The sequence below is a fragment of the Mauremys reevesii genome, linkage group 3, assembly GCF_016161935.1.
Source record: "Mauremys reevesii isolate NIE-2019 linkage group 3, ASM1616193v1, whole genome shotgun sequence".
NCBI classification, from domain to species: domain Eukaryota; kingdom Metazoa; phylum Chordata; order Testudines; family Geoemydidae; genus Mauremys; species Mauremys reevesii.
Window position 1 is genome coordinate 179,463,207 of NC_052625.1, and position 22,927 is coordinate 179,486,133.

A 22,927-nucleotide genomic window follows, 5' to 3' on the forward strand; every position below is an offset into this window, starting at 1 on the left:
TCAGAAAGCCTTTCCTTCCAGAAGCTTTACTGACTTAGTCATACTTTTGTGTCTGTCATCATTCACACTAAAAGGAGTTCTAAAAAGTAAAACAAATAAAGAAAACTAATAGCAGAGTTTGAACTCCTTTGCTAACACAAGGGCTTGAGTGGTGGCTGAAGAAATGACTAAACACCCCGAAAACTTCTGAACAGTAGTTTACTAGTAATTTTTGTATATTACACTGATCAAATGTGAGCTAAATATTAACTTTTGTTCCATTGTATTTTTAAAGTAGAAATCATGGGGAGATATTGGAATGTGTCCAAGGTAGGCAGTTTTTACAGACCCATCAACCTAAATATGGAACTAATCTGCCCCATTTGTGCCCTTAAGGGTGGGTCTGCACAGTAGCAGGGGGGCTGCTTCCCAGCACTGGTGGACAGATCCCTGTTAGCTCTGTTACACTGCTATTTTTAGCATGCTAGTTTAACTGCAGTGGTACAGGTGGTGGTGGAGCTAGTTGCCAGAGTACAATTCCACCCAATCCCTTGGGCATGTACTTGGTTGGCCAGCCCAAGCTTCTGCTCCTACACTGTTATTTTTAGTGCACTAGTTTGAGCAGAACTAGCACATGTCTACCTGAATTGGGAAACTCCCTGCCAAATGCAGTGTTGACATATCCTAAGAATGCAGCAAGGCTTTTGGTGCACAAGGCCCCTGCTTAATCTACAATAAATTGCCTGCTTTACTGTTACCACTTGCCCCTCCCTCCACCACCTTTGGCTCATCCGCCTGTTGTGCCTTTTCATAATTTAGACACAAGGGTCTGCATGCAAACTCTTTGGGGCAGGAGCTATCTGTTGACATTGTACAGCACCTAGCAGCACAGTGGGATGCTGAGCCTTGACCGGGGCCTCTAGCTGCTTCTGTAAAATACATAATAAATGACAATATGGTTTAAATCATAGTCTGGTGGGATCTGTTATGCTCTTGGGTTAGGGGATAAAACCCTACTGTCACACATTTTCAAGGGCAGTATGTACAAAACCCATGGAAATGTCTTTCAGGGTTTAATTTTTAAAATCCAGAGGAACAGTGTCGCATCAGATGATGTTAGCTAAAAGTGGAAATCCAACATAAAATGCTTCTTAAATACGTCATCTTTTTTTTTTAAACTGGAAATGTCTTAAGAGCAATAATATTTTAACAGTGTCGCTAGGCTAAAAAGAATCTAAAATAGCCTCCTGTGTTACTAAGTTAGCCAATAAAAAAGCAAAGCGCATACTGACAAAAGGTATCATTTCTGATAATTGAACAGACACTAACTGGTAGAAATCCTATCAGTCTAGATGCAGATTACTGTAATTCCTAATTCATAAACATAAGGACACAGATTTGTAAAGGTATTGAGGCATTGCTGTGCTCAGCATCACAGACCTACCTGATTTAAGAGCCTAAATCTCATTTTTAAAAGGGATTAGGAGTCTGTGCCTAACTTCTTTTGAAAATGTGATTTAGGCTCTTAAATTAGTTTGTGCTCTCAGTGTCTCAATGCCTAAATACCTTTACAGATCTGGGCCAAGAACATCAAGAAATTCACTGGATCAATAGCTGTCCTCTTAGTAAATTTGCCCAGCCCTTGCCTTAATTGGGAATTGGGTCTGGATTCCAGTAGATGTAACTGCATCAGTAAAGCTGCAATTTGCATCAGTGAAATTTACCTTCCTTTCCAGCAGCAGTAAACTACACGGATGGAAATTGTAGCTTTCCTTGTCTAGACTTGTGGTTTTCAATGGTGCAGCTACATTGGTGGCCCACCACCAGGTGCTGGCACTGAGGCAAATTCCCAGCAGAAACAAGGCCTAGAATCCGTAGACACCACAGTGCAATGTATATGTGGAGGTGCTGCACGTCTTTAATGGATGCTGATAGTTTCACTTTCAATCATTTCTGGTTGGGTTTCTTTAAGGGTATTCGCTCAAAGTCCAGACATGATTACTGTCTGTGTGGGAGGACCCTGGCACAGGCTAGCAAGCTGAGTACCTACCCAGGGCCCTCTGCAGGCTTATACTAGGACAGCTAGTCCATGCTGAGGACCATGCCACCACACAGTATGCGAGTGTGCCTACCTGTGCTACAATCACACCTTCTATAGTGGTGTACACATACTTATTATGTAAGGCAGCCACCACAGAAAAGTACTATCTCTTATTGCAGAAATTAAGCAATTTTTTTTAAAATTTCTATAGCCTTTATGGTTGTAAAGGAAATTTGTTAAATATAAAGCAGTGTGGTAATGTCTGGCAACACCACCAGAAACAATAGATCTGAGAGAAGTGCGAACTGCCCCCACCCATTTCAGTGGGTTGCAGAGTGGGTTGATTTTAAATCAAGGCAATTTAAATCATGATTTAAATTACCAAGTAGAAAGCCTCAATTTCAGTAATTGGTTTTAATCAACTTTTCCATTTAGACTTCAGTTATTTTCTAAAGAAAGGTGCATTCTCATTGGTTGATATAACCATTAAAACATGTTGATTTACAACTAAATGGACCTTTACACTAGATTTGGCACATCTTTTTGCTACCTAGAAGGGTACACCGTAACTATATACATATACATTTAAACAATTATATAGTTAATATTTTCAGATTCTTAATAATTAATTTACATTTTAGTATGTTAGAAAATGGTGAATGATGTATTGTTTGCAGTGTTGTAGTTTATTGCTTTTTTTATTGGTAATTAACTTTTTGCTTATGACTTATGTCAAGCTGCATTAGGATGTAACTGGAATTTAAACACACAAAACAGCATATAAAATGTATTATTATTAAACAAAATAAGCCCTTAACACAATATATGACCTATTGTGCCATATTTATAAAGCTTGACCTCAAAAGGTAGATTTCCCCCCCCGCAAACACACACACACACACAAACACACCCATGATTCTTTCTTTATATAGAAAAGCGGTCTTTAACTCAGTTTTTGGATAGAGGCTTGTGGATAAGTATATTAAAATGTTTAAGAGATTATTAGTTTACGCCTTAGTATATTTTTGTATTAAATTCAGATTTCATTTTAAACAGATTACTTTTAAAAAGAAAACTATATAATTTAAATAACACCATAAAAATCTGATTTAAATAAAATCTAATCTTTTATTTTATTTTTATTTTCTTCAAAAAAAATTGTTTTTTATCCACCTTGGATCATTGATTCTGGTTTATAGTGATTATTTAAATGTCAGCACTGATCAGGAATACACTCATTAACAAAACATTCAGGAAAGGATTTGCATTAAAAGGCATCTCCCTACTGGGAAAAGGGTGCATTTTTAGTACGTGTTAGCTAACCTATGTTAACATCCTTGTGTAGAGAAGTTGTAGTTTTAACATGTGTTATCTGATCAATGTGTTAAAACTAGTTTGCCTTGTCTATACTAGGATTTTAACATGTTTAAAAGTACACCTTTTTTTCTAGTGAAGACAAAGCCATAGGGATTAACACAGTCTACTGCAAGTGACACCGCATTTTGGCATCACGAATGGCTGGAGCATAGTTTTTACTTAAAATTTGTTAATGGTGGAGCTTCAGAAATCAAATTTTATTTTTCCAGTTGAACTCTGCATTTGTTTTGCATTTAGAATAGGACTGACACAGGATATAGAAAGCATGCTGGTTTTGCTCTTTGTTGGTGTGGTAGCAGGTACAGGTTAGCACTCTACATTTGACGCAAGTCTGAGAACTTGTTCCAAATCAAACCTCTTTCTAAAAGAAAGATCAAACATTTTTTTTTTGGGTGGTTTTGGTTTTTTAATTTCCTCCTTCAAAAAGGAAAATACACCAGAGCCTGGGCTTCACTGATAACTCAGTTTTTTAATGCAAAATTAATGTAGTTGAACTTGACTCAACCTTCCCACCCATCACCACACCTAGAGAGTTCATTCCAGACATACCAGGCCACAGAGCTTGGGAAAATATATTCTGTATTATACTGCTGTTTATACAGTCTGGATCATGGAGCTGAGTTCATCAGTATACTTCAATGAAATTAGTGTTGTCTTGACTGCTGTTTTGTGATTCCTTCAGAGATGACTTTCCTTTCAGATTAAGGGCTCAGAGTATTTCATACAAATGCCAGCAAAGAAAAGGATGGGATTTTTTTAGCCGTTCTTCCACTTGAAAATGTCATTGTGACCTTGGAATAAACATCCTGTAGTTATCAGCTCTAGTAGGAATTGTTCCCTTTCTCCTGCAGATACAGATGCTGTTCTATTGTCCTTCTGCATATATGTATTTGTGGTAAACCATACAAGCACATCAAGTTGTTGGTCTATTCAGATTCTTGGGTCCTGTGGCTCTCACGCACTGTGGTCAAGGGCTCAGTGCCAGGAAGCTAATGGGACCTACTTGTTGCATATAAAGCTAAGTGTGGGCACAGGTCTTTGCAGGATCAGGGCCTATATGCTATAGTCTGATTTCTTTAGGAATTGAATACAAAGCATTTCAGCAAGTACTGACAGTTTAGTATGGCATAGTGCCCTCATTTGTCCCATTCTGCTGAACTGAATTCTAAAATAACCCTGTTCTGTTTGCTTCCTGAAGGAATTTTTCCATTGTTTAATATAGATTTTGCTATGAAATGGGCTTATTATTCAGATCACCAAGCTTATGCATGGTCTGTTAGAATGCACTCTTAAAAAAACAAAGAAACCAAATATAGCCTGCCTCCTTTCCTCCTTTTTAGCAGTCTGGTGGTGGTGATAGGAAAACTGGAGCTCTCTGATCAGGGCCCAGGCACAACACTTGTATATGAATCCCCACATCCCGCCACCTTCCGCAACCACTTTTTGTTTTGTTGTGGATCAGTCCGATGGGTTTCATGTTTTGTTTTGAGGGCAGAGAGGTTCATGGTAGCTCTAATGCCAGCTGAGTGGGAGCTCTATACTTACATTGTATGCTTAAAAACAATGAGAAGTCTTTGTGGCACCTTGGAGACTAACAAATTTATTTGGGCATAAGCTTTCGTGGGCTAGAACCCACTTCATCAGATGCACGGAGTGGAAAATACAGTGCATCTGATGAAGTGGGTTCTAGCCCACGAAAGTGTATGCCCAAATAAATTTTTGTCTCTAAAGTGCCACGAGGACTCCTCATTGTTTTTGCTGATACAGACTAACACGGCTACCACTTTGAAACCAGTCACATTGTATGGTAAGCACTGTATGTTGTGACTGCAACATGGTACTATGGTTTTCTTACATTGACACATGTCTGAGGTGTCTGGTAAATCTTTCAAGCCCTGTGCTAGATAAAGATCTTTCGTGCCAGCAGTTGATAGATAATAACCGCTAAACTTTTGATGGTATCATCTCCATGATAAAGGGAGCTTATATCAATTATATGCAGGTTGAAACATTCATTTGTGGCTGGCACGCTCATCTGTATCAAGACCTTCAGCCCAGAACCTCAGCTGAAGTGGAGTTATCTAAGTTTACACTATCAGAGGATCTGGCCTCATATTTGCTACCTGTTGGTCTCCCTACTGTCTGTCTCCCTCTGTAATGGTGCCGACTAACCTTCAGTCTCAATGGCTCAGATGGGCACAGCTAGGAATGCCCAGGAGTGAAATCTTGGCCACATTGAAATGAATAGCAAAATTCCCAATGGCTTCAGTGGGGCCAGGATTTCACCCTGGCTTTTTTCTAGTGAGCTGCTGTGCTTGCTGCAACTACTATTTGTGCTGTAAAAGCTTGTAGCAAGCTCTAGGCGTGTAGATTTCAATACTAGAGCAATTGCGGTAGGTTGTGGTTTTCGTTTTGTTTTGGGGGTTTTGCCCAAAGAGGAGGGAAAGGTTTGAAACCACTTGTTTAGTTATTTTTAGGGTTAGCCAGAAAACTTTGAGTCTCTAATTTGAAGGATATTTTGCGAGGGGGCAGGTGGAAATGTGAAATGTTTAGTGGTTTTGTGCTATTGAAACTGAGGTGGTATGTGAAAAGTAACACTGCATTTATGGGGCTTCCGCTTTACTATTTTTTGTATTGGATCTGCCCAGTCAAAAAGTTTAAAATAAAACTGATACCTTTTCAAATGAAAAGGGTTTTTTTGTTTTTATTTAAAACAAAAACAAAAAAAAAGCCTTGGGAATGAAAACTTTAGTAGAAAAACTTGATTCTCTCTCTTTTTTTTTTAGTTGAAGCTTTTTCAGCATTTCTTATCAATGCATTTTTTAATAAACCTACATTGTTATTGAAATTTGAAAACTTGGCTGTGTTGGTCAACAAAAATTGTAATTTTTTATGGTCTTTTTACAATGTATTTCTGTATTCAAATATCAAAATTTTTATTTTTTTTTAAACAAAAGCTTGGGTCCATTTCAAACCATATGATACAGAAGTAACTTGAAATCATTTTGTGAAATTAAAAAATATCAACCAGTTTTAGTAACAGATGTCACAGCCCACCCAACTCAGCCATTTATTTCCTCTTGTGCAGCATCACCAGCCATAAAGGTTCTGCAGACCAAATTTTAGGGCCTGTTCTAATCTGGTCATTATCTGTGTAATCCCATTGTCTCTCCCTTACTCTTATGCCAATTTTACTGCCATCAGTTGGTTTGCACAGGTGCAGTTGATTGGTCCTGTTCCTGGTATTTAGTAACCTATTCTGTTGATGTACATAAAGGAGTTGAAGAGTTGAATGCAGCTCTTTTTTTCTCCTTTAACTGTGATCATCTGTAGGGCTGACAGAAGTATAAAAGGCAAAAAAACAAAACAAAAAAAGAAAACCCCAAACCATACCTGTCACTGAAGTCAGCAGATACAACTCCACAATACATTGGGAGTAGATCTGATAAGTAAGAAATTATCATTCTTACGTAGTTATTTGTCAGAGTAGAACACACAATTGAAAGTTATAAAGATGTAACAAGTCTGATAAACCAAAGGGGAAAAAAGACTGTTTTCTCTCCCTTAATGCTTTAGAGTACTCAGTGTGCAATACAGTATAGGCAGTTTCTTATTGATGCACAATGTATGTGTTATTTTGCTGGCATCTCCTAGATGCTGTTTACACTGTGAGCAGAGTTTTCATTGATCCTGTACACAAAAATGCTAAGCCTTAAAGAGGCTTTGGGCTGACAGCTAAAGGACATCTGGCATGGACAGGATATAAAGATGGTTATGCTCTAAATTTAATAACTCATATTACATATTTTAAAATGTCAAGTTAAAATACACATTCATTCTTTTTTTTTTAATTCTATGGTTATTTCTGTTCTGCTCTGATTTTTGGCTGTTTGATAATTTCCAAAGGGAAATGAAATGGGGAGGATTAAATGCTCTCTCCTGTTTATTTTCCAGTCTGTATTGGGTGCCATTTGCCATCCTGTATGCTCACTTGCCATGAAAATTTATTTTAATGCTTAAATTATATTGCCATCTTAAATTTATATAATGTGAAAGGCATTTAAAGAACTCCTCATCCCACATGATTTTTTTCTTGTTCATCCCAACCACCTTGTAAAATGACCTTACATTTAAAAACATAATGTTGAGAGGTTTCCCTTGTCATGAAATACCATATAAACTAACTTGATTTTTAAGCCTTGTTAGTTTCTGACATCTGCTAAAGGAGGACAGAATAAAAGTTAGCTGTCTTTCTCTCAACTCCACTTTTAGAAAAGGGGTTTGACCCCTTAGGTTTGGGTTTTTTTTTGTTATTCTTTAATAAAATCTTACACGCCCTGCCTAATCTGCTCCCACCCAAATGAACACATCTTCCTGCCTTCCTTGGAATATTGGTCTTATATTTCATTGCATTGGGAGTGTTTTGCCTCTTGCTCTTATAGTACCTTCTCTCTGAATTGCACAGCATTATATAGACTTGTGTATGTGACTTCTGATTCTGTAACCCAAATGACAGAGGGGATGAGGGGGCATGGGGAAAACAGAGAGACTCACTTAGCAGCACACCAAGGATGGGTGGGATTTTGTTTGTTTTTTGGAGTAGTGTTTTTTGGTACAGTGATTAATTTGTCACCATACGCTCAGTCATGAATTTCTGTCTAGGTCAGGAGTCGGCAACCTATGGCATACGTGCTGATTTTTAATGGCGCACTACTGCCTGCCAGGGTCCCGGCTGCCGGCCTCGCTCAGCCCACTGCTGGGCAGGGCTGGCGGATGGGACCCCGGCAGGCAGCAGCGTGCCATTAAAAATCCTGCCCGGCCCAGCCTGCTCTTCTATGCCCACACAGTTCGCGCTCTCCTGCGGGGTCCGGGGGCAGAAGCTTGGTCCTGCCGGCTGCTGCTGCTGCAGGGCAACCTCCACCGGCAGCCAAGCTTCCTCCTTCCCTGCCTCTTCTCCCAGTGTGCTGGGTTCCTGCCCCTCCTCCTCTCCCTCCCTGTGGCCAAACAGCTGATGGCCCTGGAGAGGGAGCGGGAGAAGCGGAGCTGGAACTGCAGCCACAGCGTGCTCGCTGATCCAGAGAAGAGGCGGGGATGGGGCCTTGGGGAAAGAGGGTGGAATTAGGGCATATCCCCTCCAGCCCCCTGCCGTGAGCTGCTCAGGGCAGGGGTCTGGGAGCATCCTCACGACTCCAGCCCACACCCCCTGCCCTGACTACTGAACCCCCCAAACTCCCAGGCCCCTGCCTTGACCCCTGCACCCCCCTCACACACCCATCCCTCTGCCCTGACCCCTGAATCCCCCCACGACCCCAGTCCTGACTCTGGCACCCCCTCACACGCCCTGAACCCCCTCACATGCCCCCAGCCCTTTTCCTTGACTTCTTCACCCTCCCCACACACCCCCATCCCCCTGCCCTGATTCCTGCACCCCACACACATACCCATCCCCCCCACACCCTGACTCTTGCACCTCTCACATCCACATCCCCACCCCCACCCTGAGCACCAAGCGGAAGCTCCTGCACACACACCCCCATTCCCACCTGCACCCCTCACACCAAATGGGAGTTGCCCAGGTAAGGGCTTCACACCTAAACCTCCTGCCCCAACCCTGAGCCCCCTCCCTCATTCTAGCTCCTGGCCAGACCCTACACCTCAACCCCCAGCCTGCTCCTTCACCCTCAGCCCTGTGCTCAGTGCACCCCCACCCTCAGCTCAGTGCAGAGAGAGAGAGGAAGAGAATGGGCTAAAACCAGGGAGAAGGTAGGTACCCACGCTATGTGGGCAGGGCCGGGACCCCAGACCGGCAGTGGGCTGAGCTGCAGCGGGCTGAGCCGCTATGTGGGCAGCCAGGACCCCGGCTGGCAGGAGCCAGCGGATGGAACCCCAGACCGGCAGCGGGCTGAGCTGCAGCGGGCTGAGCCGCTCAGCCCACTGCCAGTCTGGGGTTCTGGCTTCTGGCCCCTTGCCAGCCAGGGTCCCTGTCGCAGGCCCCGCTCAGCCCACTGCCGGCCTAGGTGAACGGAACCCCAGGCCGGCAGCAGGCTGAGTGGGCCGGTGCCGTAAGAACAGCATTTTAATTTAATTTTAAATGAAGCTTCTTAAACATTTTGAAAACCTTGTTTACTTTACATATGACAATAGTTTAGTTATATAATATATAGACTCAAAGAGAGAGACCTTCTAAAAAACGTTAAAATGTATTGCTGGCACGCAAAACCTTAAATTAAAGTGAATAAATGAAGACTCGGCACAGCACTGCTGAAAGGTTGCCGACCCCTGGTCTAGGTGGTGGAATTTGGTTTCACACTGAAGTAGGTGGTGGTTGTACAGCATATTACCACAACGTTTAGAAAATATTATAGTAATTATGATATTTTGTCAGTGCTTTCTCTCTGTCCTGTAGCAAGATTATTTGAAAGTGAGCTGGTTCTCAGATGAATGCAGTGCTGGTGGGTGCCATCCATTGCTAGATTTGCTCAGTAAATCAGAAGTGAACTCCTGTCCCCATTGAAGTAAATGGCAAAGCTCCCACTGCCTTCAATAGGACCAGGATGCCCCACCCAGTAATGGGAAGGCTCATACGTGAATTTCTTAAGTTCCAACTGCAGTTGTCTCAATCAAATCAAAGGGGCTCTGTGCAGACACAAGGGTGCTCTCCGCATGCAGGGTGCTCTCCGTATGCAGGGTCCAGGCCTTTGTCCATAAATGCAGATTTTCAAGAGAGCTTTGAGATATATATTCATAGCCCTCATCTTGCCCTTATAAGCGCTCAGCACCCATTGTGATGCTTATGGCCAGTTTTTCAGAACAGTTCAGCGCCTGACATGCTGAGGTTTGTTTTAAAAAAATGTTGCATCTTATTTTGCTGCCTAAAAGGGGGCTGAACTCTTTTGAAAATTCTGCCCTGAAAATTCTATGTAATGGTGGGGTAGATGGGAGTGGCGGGGGGGGGGGGGGGGGAAGGGGGGCCACTAACTTCACTTTCACTTTTTACAAAAAAACCTTTTCAAAAGGACAATGCCAACTTAAAAATTGTTATAGGTCAGCACTTCTTCACTTTTATATTAACAGTACAGATTATTAGAAGTGAAAAAATTAACAATCCAACTGATTTGTCATTAATTCTGTTATATTGTTTACTACAGTACATCCGTGTTATTACGCCCTTCATTATTATGAACCTTTGGCTAATAATCAGTCTGGTCCCTGGATCCCAACTACAGGTACAGTACAGCCTGGAGCCTTCAGCTGTCAGACCTGTGTGGCAGGGCTGGATCTCGGGGCTGTCAGACCACGGGCGACAGGGCTAAGGCTCTGGGCTGAAATTTTATGAAATGTAGTTGCTACCAGATTTAAATTTGGGGTCAAAGTTAAATTGACAATGTCCTGTTAAATAGCTGCTTTTTGCAGCAAGGTTGCAAAGAGGTTTACATGATCTTACCAAGAAGGCCCAGATTTCTATAGCAACATGTTTGTATATGTCCTGTAGCCTACCTATTTCAGGCTGTTGCTTAGGATACTGGCAGTAAACAGACAACAAAAACGGCTCTTTACCTGAGAGTTATTGTCATTTGCCTTACTCTGACCAGTAGGCCCACTCACTGACACTCTCTGGGCAAAGCAAGTGGGGTGTGGTTCACATACTTGTCATTGTAATCCCAGTTTGTGTGCATTTGCTACTTGATGTTAATGGCTTTGGCTCACTGAAGCTGTTTGGCATGTTACAATCATGCAGCAGTCCTGTTGGTCTAAAGATCAAAATGCAGCCTATTAAATTCTACCAGGCTGCTTTCAGTCAACCTTACCTTTACACAGGTGCAGCCCCCGGAGACAATAGGTCCCAGTCTGCATTACTGCTTCTCTGAAGAGTGGAAGGCTGCCCTGATTAAATCATAGGAGGCCAAGGTCTGAGCTGCATTTTGTATTGAGGGCATTCTGCTCCATTTCAAGCAAATGAAGTGTAGTTCTTGGGTCCTGGCAAGCGGCTAACGAAGCCTAGAATGGGACAAGGCTTAGTCTCCTTAGACCAGTGTATATTTTTAATTCATATGATGTACAAATGGAATATGCTGGATAAAGTGTGATCCCGTCTCTCTCTAGCTGCTGGTTCATAAAGAGACCGTCATCTGTTGACAGATAAGTTAGTCCTTGAGCATAAGTGGTAATGGTTGGTGCTAAAGATCCAAGGCTCTGTTCCTGCTGACAGCTGTGAAATGTGTGTACTAGGCTACTGATTTATTGCACAAAGCTTTGTTTGTTTCTATTCTGGTATAAAAAGTACAAAACAGATGTGTGTTTTCCTGTGGATGTCTTACAAAAACCTGACAGTGCAGATCAGAGGTGAAAGTAAGCCAGTACGCCCCCATACAGTGCGCCGTACTGGGGCAGATCAGCTTCCCCTCGCGGCAATTTAAAGGGTCTGGGGCTTCCAGCAGCGGCTGGAGCCCTGGGCCCTTTAAATTGCCACCAGAGCCCTGCTGCTGGAGCCCTGGGGAAGCGGTGGCCGGGCTCAGGCGGTGATATAAAGGGCCTGGGGCGCCTGACGCAGCTACTGCCCCGGGCCCTTTAAATTGTCCCCGAAGCCCTGGGGTAGCGGCAGTGGGGCTCCGGTGGCTATTTAAAGGGTCCGGGGCTCTGGCAGCCGCTACCACCCTGAGCCCTTTAAATCACCACCAGAGCCCCGCCGCTGCTACCCCAGGGCTCCGGCAGCAGGCCCCGGAGGGTAGCAGCAGTAGGAGCCCCAAGCCCTTTAAATCACCACCCGAGCCCCTGGCTGTCGCTGCAACCCCGGGGCTCTGGCAGCGCGGCTCGGGTGGCGATTTAGAGGGCTTGGGGCTCCCACTGCCGCTACCCTCCAAGGCCCTTTAAATCGCCACCCAAGCCCCGCTGCTGGAGCCCTGGGATAGTGGTGGCAGGGCTCTGGCAGTGATTTAAAGAGCCAAGGGCTCCCGGCTGCTGCTACTGCAGCGGAGCCCGGGGCCCTTTAAAGCTCCACCAGATGCTGGGACCCCCTCCTATAGTGATTTAAAGGGCCCGGGGCTCCCCTGCAGTAGCAGCAGCTGAAACTCTGGGCCCTTTAAATCACCGCCGGGGCTCCCAGCTGCCTCTGCAGCTGGGAGTTCTGGGGGTGATTTAAAGGGCCCAGGGCTCCAGCAGCTGCTACTACAGCCCCAGTTCCGGGCCCTTTAAATCCTGATGTAAAGTGCCTGGGGATTTAAAGGCCCGCCTCTTCTGATAGAGGCCCTGTTCCCTCCGAATGACTCCGAGTACCAGTAAGTCCTTTCAGTTACTTTCACCTCTGGTGCAGATACTTAGCAGCTGAAAGCCATTTTTTTTCTTAGCAGTTACTCGCCCAAGGACAGTCCTTACATAAGGGATTAAATAAAAGAACAGACTATAGAAAATAAAGCTTTTCATTTATTTGGTGCCTCTTGTTGGCCTAAAATAAATAGCCAGGCTTTTTTCACTGGGAGGTGACATGTCTTGTGCTCTCATAGCAAGACTTCCCAGCAGGAACATGGTAGGAAGGAGTTGTGCTGGTCCCTGCTTGTGCCTGGATTGTAATGCAGTGGCAGCCTCTCATGGAGAGGGTAGCATTTTCCCTGAGAGTCTGTCTTTTTCTCTTAATTACCTATATTCATTCTCTTCCCAAATGCACAGAGGTATTGCAAAGCTCTCCCATCTGGGGGTCAACCAAGCATGCTGTGAAGGCGGAGAGCATAAACTTGCTACTGCTCCCATCTTCCGCCAGCCTGAGGATCAGCAATCCTGAGATTTTCCCCAAACACAGCCTTTCTGAGCTGTCCACCAGGCCACAGCAGGTCAAGTCCTCTTGTCTTTTCCCCGACCAGGCCTGCCGACGAGGGGCAAAGGGGTCAATTGCTCAGGGGCCTAGTGATTTAAAAGGGTCTGGGCGGATGGGATATATACATATGGTTTTAATAAAAATTAAGACAGAAATCCGGTTTGCTGCTGCTCGCGCGGTCGCTCGTTGTGACAGTAACAGTTTGCCGAAGCACTGCAGGACCCTGCTGGTCTGGCAGAGCATCAGCAACAGCAGCCCGGGAACCGCGGAGCTTGCTGCCTCCTCTGGCTGCTCGGAAGCCACTGTGCCTGCCGTGCTGGCTCTCTGGCTGTGGGGCTGAGGACAGGGAGACTTTAAAAAGGAACAAGCTCCCTCTGCGCTTTCCTCCACCAGGGCTGCAGCTCCTCACCAAACACAAGCCAGCAAGTTCAGCCACCCTATTGAGCCGCCCTAAATTTGCTGAGAGGCAGCCAGGACTAGTCCCTCCATTCACTGCAGCTAGCACTGTCTGGGGAGCTGCTATCACAAGCGCAGGATGAGGGGCCACCACCACCGCTCAGCCAGGGAATGAGGCACAGGTTTTCCCTCGTCCTTCGCCTCTAGCCGCTGCCGTCTGGGAGATCTCCCAGTAGATGTTGCACACCAGCCCTGCTGTCTCCTCATTGCTCTGGGTGTTGATGTCCCACAGCACCAGCAGAGCAAGTATTGTATATTTTAACTTTGTTGGTCATATTCAGTTACATCTTGTATATCAGTTTTTTCCTTGTCTTTAGATTACACATTTAATCACGATTAGGTGTTTAATTAGCCTACTTAATATTTTAGGTGTTTTCTTCCTTTGTGATTCTTTAAATGTTTTATATATTAATTAATTTCATTCCATAATGTATTTATTTAATTTAAATATATAATTCAAAATAACACATTCTACATCTTATATATAGGCTCACAATTTGTTTAATACTGGTGCTGTAACGGGGAAAAAAATGTTAACTAGATCAAACAACGCCACAATTGACACATAGTGGGTTCTAATGTGTTATAGTGTCATAAATCTCAGCCATTCCTTTCTAGGGGGGCCATTGACTGTTCTGCCCTGGGGCCTGGAATTGCTGTCAGCGGGCCTGTGCCCACTTAAAGTACCATTGTAGTTTCAAGAGAAAATGTCCAAGCATCTGATGCACTTAACTGTTTCTAAAAAATATCTATAGACATAGAACCAACTCTTGCCTTCCAAAATCTCATATAACGATATGCCTGGCTCATGTTGTACATTTACTGAGTGTTTCTGGGGTCCCAAAGGCACAGTGCAACCTATTTCAAGACCTTAATGGTTTTTATACATGATTTTACACTCTTTGTAGCTCAGTGAGATTGGAATGATGCTAGATTTTTTTCCCCTGCAAAACTAATGCTCTCAGATACAAAGATTATTTATTACATCTCTCTGTGTGCAGTCCTTCCCTGATGAAGAATACTGTAGACACACACACACACACACACACACACACACACACACACACACACACACACACACACACACACACACACACACACACACACACACACACACACGTACGTGTATTTCATACATTCTCCTCTTTTTATGAAGATTAAATCACACTTGAGGCAAGGAAATACCACAAGGAAGTGAATGTCTCTAAGGAGTTTGTCTTCCCCAGACTTTAACTGATTCACTAACACATCTTACCAGGAATTTAGTTCAAAGAGTTTGTCTTCCAAAGGGCTGAAATGAAAGTAGTCAGTCTCCTGGCTTCTGGGTTGTACATATAGAAAGAGATTTTACCTGCAATAAGCAATGCTCAATTTAGAGTTGAAAATCTAAAAGTGAATGGAACTTTGTCATTAGTACCTGAAATTTTTCTAGTGATGCCAACACCCAGTCTGCTAATTTAACAATAACTGGTATTACTGGCTACTGGCTAGATACTTCAAGCCATTTTAAATGTGTGGATATGGTTATTCGCTATTGTATCCTGCACTTACTTTCTAGTGAGTCTTCATCTTAGGTGATTAAAAATCTAGATTCACTCTTTCTTGGGATTTTGTTGTAGGATCATTGACTACATTCTGGTAATTCTATATGAGAAGGAAATTTAGAACAACTTAATCCATTTATTCTCTGCATCTTAACTTCTAACTTGGCTATACCTCTAGACCTCATTACAGCAGGGGTGTTGTTTTAGGGGGTGGAGGGAGGATGATTAAATATGCAGCTAACATTTACCAAAACTCCAGGCACGAGACTTGAAGAAAAATAATTTTTCATTGTTTTTCCCCTTCCTGGGCCCTACACAGTGAATCATCTGCTATAACATTTTATCTTTTTAGTAAACTGTACATTCCAAAGCCTAAGGGTCTGTTACATCTTCAAGTTCTTGTCTAAGCATCTTTAACGCATTCCTTTTTACTTTTCTCTTTTGTTACTGTCAGAAATTCCATGCTCATGAAAATTGCAGGTGATGCCCCTGAAAACTAAGTCCTCTGTTTATCAAGCAAAATAGGCGCAGGACTGGCTATGATGCATGCTGTCTTCCCTTACAGCACCTTTATATTATGTCTCATCCCTGATATGAAGTGACTACTTCTAGAGTGAGAAATTAGGGGAAGGTCGTTGAGTCTCCAAGCCTGTTCACTCCCCCAGGAAGTCCCCTTTATAATAGATGCAAAATCCATTATGGAGCTGCCTGTTTACTTCCCTGTGCCTCTGATTTAAATCTCTATCAAAAGCTGAGCTTTCCTATTTTTCATTTGCTCTACAACATTACAAATCCCTTGATGAAATTTTTAAAGCCTCCTTTAATTTCTTTAGAGTATTGCTGTTCTTGGTGGCTTTGTCTTGCTATCTCTTTTCAATATTATATTTACTAAACCAATAGCTTTTCTCCTACACCTTGCCAGGACAGAAGGTTGGCCACCTTCTCAGTGGTTAGTTTGGAGGTGATGAAGAAATCTATTTTGAGGGACAGACTGGTGGTTTCTTAACTGATCCAGCAAAGGATCTATGGTCAGTCTAAATCTACCTCTTTTAACACATTGTACATGCAAATGTTAAGAGCTAAATGCCTTTTAAGTAAGGTCCCCAAATTTTGGGTGAGTCAACCAGAACGGCAGTACAATGTCCTGTGACGCATAGCAAGATGAAACCAGCGCTCATAGGTAGGTGAAGGGCTCCGGGAGTCTTTAATCTTCTTCCTCATACCACCATCACCTTTCTCAAACCTGGAAGAATTTTCACCAGCAGCGTGTTTTAGCCAATGCTTGTGTACATTATCCAGTATATTATCTGAAATGTATAAATCATGTGGCAAAAGAGAGAGAGACTAATCATAAGACTGACTTAAACTTTCCTCTTTGAGAGCCCACTACCTGTGATTTCCATTACTGACTATCCTCCCAAGTGTTTCTCTGGCTAAAACAGCTAGTGAGCCTCGGGAATCTGATTTGATGAAAGAGTTTTAGAGCAATCGAATGAAATGTCAGTTGGATGCCAGCAGCAGGGTTTCTTGTCATGATTAATGAGATATTTGGGCATTTCATTTTGCAGGAGCTGCCTGAAACACAAGTCTTATCTAAGAGCTATTTCTTTGGATGTGCTTTAATAAATTAACATTAATGTCACTTACTTAATTACTCTTAACAAATTGGTTACACAACTGCAGGTTTATATTTGGGTTTGGCACATTAAGAATCCATTTGAAAAGCTCAGACCCTGAAGAATAATCGCATTTTAATGCATTGCATGTTACTTTTCTAAAATAATCTAAACTAAAAGATGGGTTTGAAGTTACCCAAGGTAACGTATAATTTGTTGAATGCAAAAGCCTGTTGGAGTATGGAGCTTTTTAAGTTAATATCGAATTTTGTTCTAATTGCAATAAATCTCTCTCCTCACATGAGGAAGTAGTGATAGTCCAGTAAATGGAATCAACACACCCTTTATTGTTATTTTAGCATTTATATTGCAGTAGCACCAAGACCGCTTGCACTAGGCAACACACAAATGTAGTAAATTACAGTCCCTGCCCCAAAGAGCTCTTAAATTGATCCCCCTACTAAGAGAGTGTTTGTGGTCACCTTGTGAGGATAACTTCGGAGTTTCTAATTACCACAGGCCAGTCATAAATCTCTGGTTATTTGCATGCCTGGATCCTGATTCCATAGCCTCCCTGCTGCACTGATCATTGGGGTATAAAAACCAAAGTGAGTGATTTTGTTCATATCCGCAGAAATGTCTGAAGAAATTTGTGTCCGAAGATTAGTCAGTTTCAGGTGGAGGATTTTTCACAGAGCAGTGGCTGATCCCAATCAACGCTCTCCTAAAGCTAGCCACACATCCCTGTCCACACTGCACAGAGTTCACTACAGAAGGGTTAGAAACAACTACAGTAACACCCTGCTTAACGTTGTTTTGCTCTTTTGTCCCTGTTCCAGTACAGAACATGCTCCATTTAAAGTTGTGCAATGCTTCTCTGTAACATCGTTTGGCTGCCTGCTATCAGCTCCCCTACGCCAGCTCCCCGTGCCTCCCGCCCACTGGCAGACCCTGCAGATCAGAGCCTTTCCCTCTCCTCCTCCCACCTGCAGCAATCAGCTGGCATTTAGGAAGGAGGGGGTAGGAGCGAGGACTCAGCGCGCAGGCTCCCCCACCCTCCCTCCCGAACACCACAAACCAGCTGATTGCTGCGGGCAGGAGGCAGGAGAGGGCTGAGGGTTGAGTCCCCCGCCCCTGGTGCTTGCAGAGTAGGGGAAGCTGCTGCCACTGCTGCTGCGCAACGTGCTTCTCCCAGCCTACAGCACCATCAGCTTCCTTGCCTGCCTCATTGTCTCCAGTGCCAGTGGGCGGTGCCTGTGTGGGGTAAGGAGGGGGACCTCTCAACTATAGCACTGTACTGGATGGCCAAAAAATTTTTTCCCTGGAACCTAACCCCCCCCCTTTACATTCATTCTTATGGGGAAATTGGGTTTGTTTAACATCATTTCACTTAGTCTCATTTTTCTGGAACATAACTGCAACGTTAAGTGAGGAGTTACTGTACAGCGTCAATGATGGGAGAATGCTACCAGTGCCCTTTCCTCTTCTTGCCGATACCACTCTCCACAGGTTTCTCGCAGTTTTGGTCCCTTCCATGTTACCCAGTAGATGCCATGCTGTAGAGCCGAACTAATTCAGTGAACATCACTTACCTCTGAACACAGGGTTGTTGAAACACAGGGTGTCAGGTGTTTGACACCTGCATAAAGGTGGAGAGTTGTGCTGCTGTCTCACCTTGGCAGCCAGAGCAGGTGTGTCATGTAAGTTCCAACCATGGTGTATAGAGAGGTTTTGAATCTCTGTAGCATGGATGAGAATGAGGGGCAGGGAACAGAGAATCTACAGGGAGAAAGACATTAGGAAAATAGCCAAGCTCAGGCTGAGGTTTTCAGTCACTGTTTAAGTTTATAATGAAAGAATCCCTGGGAAGAGAGTAAGATTGGACAGCCTGTGGAGGATGGTGGGAATGCCATGGTTTAACAGTTGTCGAGAAGTTGAGGGGCTCTAGAGAAATGAAGGTTCCCATTGCTTGTTATGCAGTGGCCTGCTGTCTGAGCTCCCACACAGCTCTCCAGTCTCCCCTTCCCCAGCCCTTGTGGCCAACATCCCATTCAGTGGGGGGATGGTCCCCTGGCTTCCCAGGCTACGAGATCTCCCTTTCTTGCCCTCCGCTCCCATGGCCAGCTGCCTGTCACTCGCAGAGTTGATGGGGATGCAGGAGGAAGGGAAAAATGCTGAGATCTGCCTACCCAACCACCTCCTTGAGCCACCAGTTTTTGGGGTGAGGAGTGAAGTGGTGATCATGCCTGCATTTCCCCCATGTATCTGAGGCTATTCCTGGTTTCTGCCCTTTAACAGCCTCTGCTGATCTCCCAGATGCTGCTGCTGCTGTTGCCCTCTGATCTGATTCAAAGCTCGTTGAACTCAGTGGAAAGGCTCCCACAGACTTCAGTAACTTTTGACCAGGAGATAGTAACTCTTAGCAGGTGATGAGGCCTCTAGAAGGGAAAAGGGAAGGGGGAGAAAGGTTCATACAGGGCCAGAAGCATTACATTAAAATGCTTCCTAAACTGGACTGATTTTTGTTTACTCTAATCCGCCCTTCCCTGCAGAGGCCTGACCACCCCTTAAAATGCAGCGGAGTAGAAGGTATGGATGTCTTCCCTGCCCTGTGCGTACAGACTCGTTTGAGTATGAATATGTGGAGCAGAGTGGATTTGAAATACAAATGGAGAGGAAGTACTGGTAGCTGCAAACTTGCAGTTAGCTAGAGAGCTGCCCTGTGTCTCTAAATGGCTGCTGCTTCAGTGTCTGCCAGTTTAGTTTCAGCATTTTGGAAGCAAGTTGGGGATGTGTCAAAGGAACAGAGCAAACTTTGACGGAGTGACTAGAAATAATGCTAGTGGGCTGGAATGTTTGTGGTTTCCGACAAAACAGAAGCAGCTAATGATATCAGCAGAGTTTTCCGTTGAACCTGGTGTGTTTTATTAATGAGCAGCTGGTTGGTTTTTGTTTCGAAGCAGTAAGCCGCAGAGCAGGATGTGGATTTTGTATTGCTTAGGCTGTGTGCAGGGTAAATGGAATACAAATAAAATGCAGTTGAATTCAGTTATTGATAATCCTCTGAAGTATTGCAGTTATTTTTGGTGACACTTCACATTTTTTAGGTTTTGGTGCATGAACTGAGCTTTTGCTGCCTGCAAAGTGCTTACTCGTTATCAGGTGCCTTATCTCACTGCATTTGTCGTGTCACGTCTTGGTGTTCTGCTTGTCTTGTTTCTCAATGTAGGTAGGGCAGAGTACTGCACACGCACAATGCATGAGCTGGTCTGCTCCTAGTCACTACGTGCACTTTGCACTCACTCACTGGTGTAGATGACTATACAAAGCAACATAGAATTAGGTCCATAATTTAAGCAACGAGTAAATTGATTCACGAGTGTACAGACTTTTTTAATGTAGCAATGTGAGACAGTATGGTAGGTTTTTGCATGTTAATGCATGTTCTTGAACTCTTACCAATGTCTGTACAAATGAGAGGCATAACATTGCACAGAACTTCGATTTGCAAAAGCTGATGTTGCTGCAAACGAAGAACCTCCTTTGTCATAATAAAGAGCTGACAGTATTAAGGTTTGTCTAAAGTACAGATTATGTCAGTATAACATATGTTGCTCAGGAGGCTGAATAAGCCACACCCCTGAGTGATGTAAGTTACACTGACCTCAGCTACCACCTCTCACAGTATAGACCAGAGGTTCTCAAACTGGAGGTCAGGACCCCTCAGAGGGTCGCGAGGTTATGACCTGGGTGGGTCACAAGCTGTCAGCCTCCACCCTAAACCCTGCTTTACCTCTAGCATTTATAATAATGTTAAATATTTTTAAAATATTTTTAATATATAAGGGGGGGTAGCACTCAGAGGCTTGCTGTGTGAAAGGAGTCATCACTACAAACATTTGAGAGCTGCTAGTATAGACCGTCAGCATAAAGCATCTTCGCCAGATGCGCTACAGCACTTCTAGTGTAGACTAGCCCTTAGTCAACAGGTTGACGGTCTCCGTGGTATGTAGCTAAGTGTGTGTTTGCTAACCTTGAGCTCCTCTGTCTTCTCAGTTAGTGGTTGATATTGCTGGGTAACCGAGAGGCTGAGGATGGTAAGAGGGGAAAACGTGTATGTTACCGACTGTTTTTATAAGAGTGTATTGAGCACCTTTCGAAGAAACAGAGGATCATAGAAGATTAGGGTTGGACGAGACCTCAGGAGGTCAAAGAAGGTGCTCAAAGCAGGACCAACCCCAACTAAATCATCCCAGCCAGGGCTTTGTCAAGCCTGACCTTAAAAACCTAAGGATAGATATTCCACTACCTCCCTAGGTACCTCATTCCAGTGCTTCACCACCCTCCTAGTGAAATAGTTTTTCCTAATATCCAACCTAAACCTCCCCCACTTCAACTTGAGACCATTACTCCTTGTTCTGTCATCTGCCACCACTGAGAACAGCCTAACTCCATCCAGGGGTGGCAGGTTTGTATAATTTTTGCTGGTGCCCAGAACGGGTCCAAGTCCCCCCCCAAGGCTCTGGGACAGAGATTGGGTGCAGGAGGGGGCTTGGGGTGCGGGCTCTGGGAGAGAGTTTGAGTGCTGGGTGCGGGCTCTAGGCTGGCACGTGGGGTTGGGGTGCAGGAGGGGTGTGGGAGGGTTTTGGGGTGCTGGGTGTGGGAGGGGGTTTGGGAGCTGGGTGCGGGCTCTGGGAGGGGGTTTGGGTGCAGGACTGGGCTGGGAATGAGGAGTTTGGGGTGCAGCAGGCAGGCTGCCCCTGGGCTAGGGTGGGGGGCCAGAGAGGACGACTCCCCGCAGCCCTCTCCCCACTGGCAGCAGTGAGCTCCGGAGGAGTGGGGCCCTCCCCAGCATGACACTCCTTCAACCCCACCCCCAGGCTGCTGCTCAGGAGGTCTAGCCAGCATAAGCTCCCCACCTCGGAGTCGCCTGCCGGGGGGAGGGCCCTCCCTCCGCAGGCACAGCAGCGCTCTAGCCTGCTGCTGAGGGAGCACAGCATGGAGCTGCAGGGAGCAGCCGCCCACTGCCCAGGGCAGGCAGGGACGCTCCGGGGGAGGCACATGGGGACAGCAGGAAGGGCCGGGGGAGGCGCACAGGGGCAGCAGGAGGGGCCGAGGGATAAGACCCGGCTCCAAACATTGGTGGAGCCTGGCCCCCCCAGGTCCTGATTTTGCTGGAGCCCGGGCACCATGGGCCCATACAACTTGCCACCACTGGCTCCATCCTCTTTGGAACCCCTCTTCAGGTAGCTGAAGGATGCTATCAAATTACCCCCTCAGTCTTCTCTTCTGCAGACTAAATAAGCCCAGTTCCCTCAACCTCTCCTCATAAGTCATGTGCCCCAACCTCCTAATCATTTTCATTGCTCTCTGCTGGACTCTCTCCAATTTGTCCACACCCTTTCTGTAGTGAGGGGCCCAAAACCACCCAGTACTCCAGGTGTGGCCTCACCAGTGCCGAATAGAGGGGAATAATCACTTCCCTCGATCTCCTACTAGTGCAGCCCAATATCCCGTTAGCCTTCTTGGCAACAAGGGCACACTGCTGACTCATACCCAGCTTCCCATCCACTGTAATCCTCAGGTCCTTTTCTGCGGAACTGCCGCTTAGCCAGTCCCCAGCCTGTAGCAGTGCATGGGATTCTTCCTTCCTAAGTGCAGGATTCTGCACTTGTCCTTGTTGAACCTCATCAGATTTCTTCTAGCCCAATCCTCCAATTTATCTAGGTCAGTAGTTCTCAAACTTCTTTTTTTCACAGACCACTTGAAAATTATCGAGGGTCTCGGCGGACCACTTAATGATCTTTCCAAATGTTGTTTGTACTGTTAGCTAACTATTGTAAAGCACTAAAAGAGCTATATAAAAAAAACCCTTAATTATAATAAACTTTTTTGTTCTACAAATAAAAGCACACAACTCATATTTTAATCAGTAGTCTTACCTTTCTAATGTGATGGATGTGCCCTCTCTCCCCTGCCATGGCAGCCCCTGAGCTGGGGCTGGGAAAGAGGGGCGTATCTCCCCAGCAGCCGCAGCCCTGGAGCTGGGGAAAATCGCCTCTTTCTCTGGCCACCGCAGCCCTGCATATCCCAAATTCCTCCCCCA

The 22,927-nt window shown here is 44.7% G+C and overlaps 1 protein-coding gene across 5 annotated transcripts in view; it reads left to right on the forward strand.

Annotated features, from left to right (window-relative positions):
* Positions 1 to 22,927, forward strand: part of HPCAL1 (hippocalcin like 1) — a 111,509-nt gene that overhangs the window by 76,883 nt on the left and 11,699 nt on the right. The gene's annotated exons all lie outside the window — the stretch shown is intronic.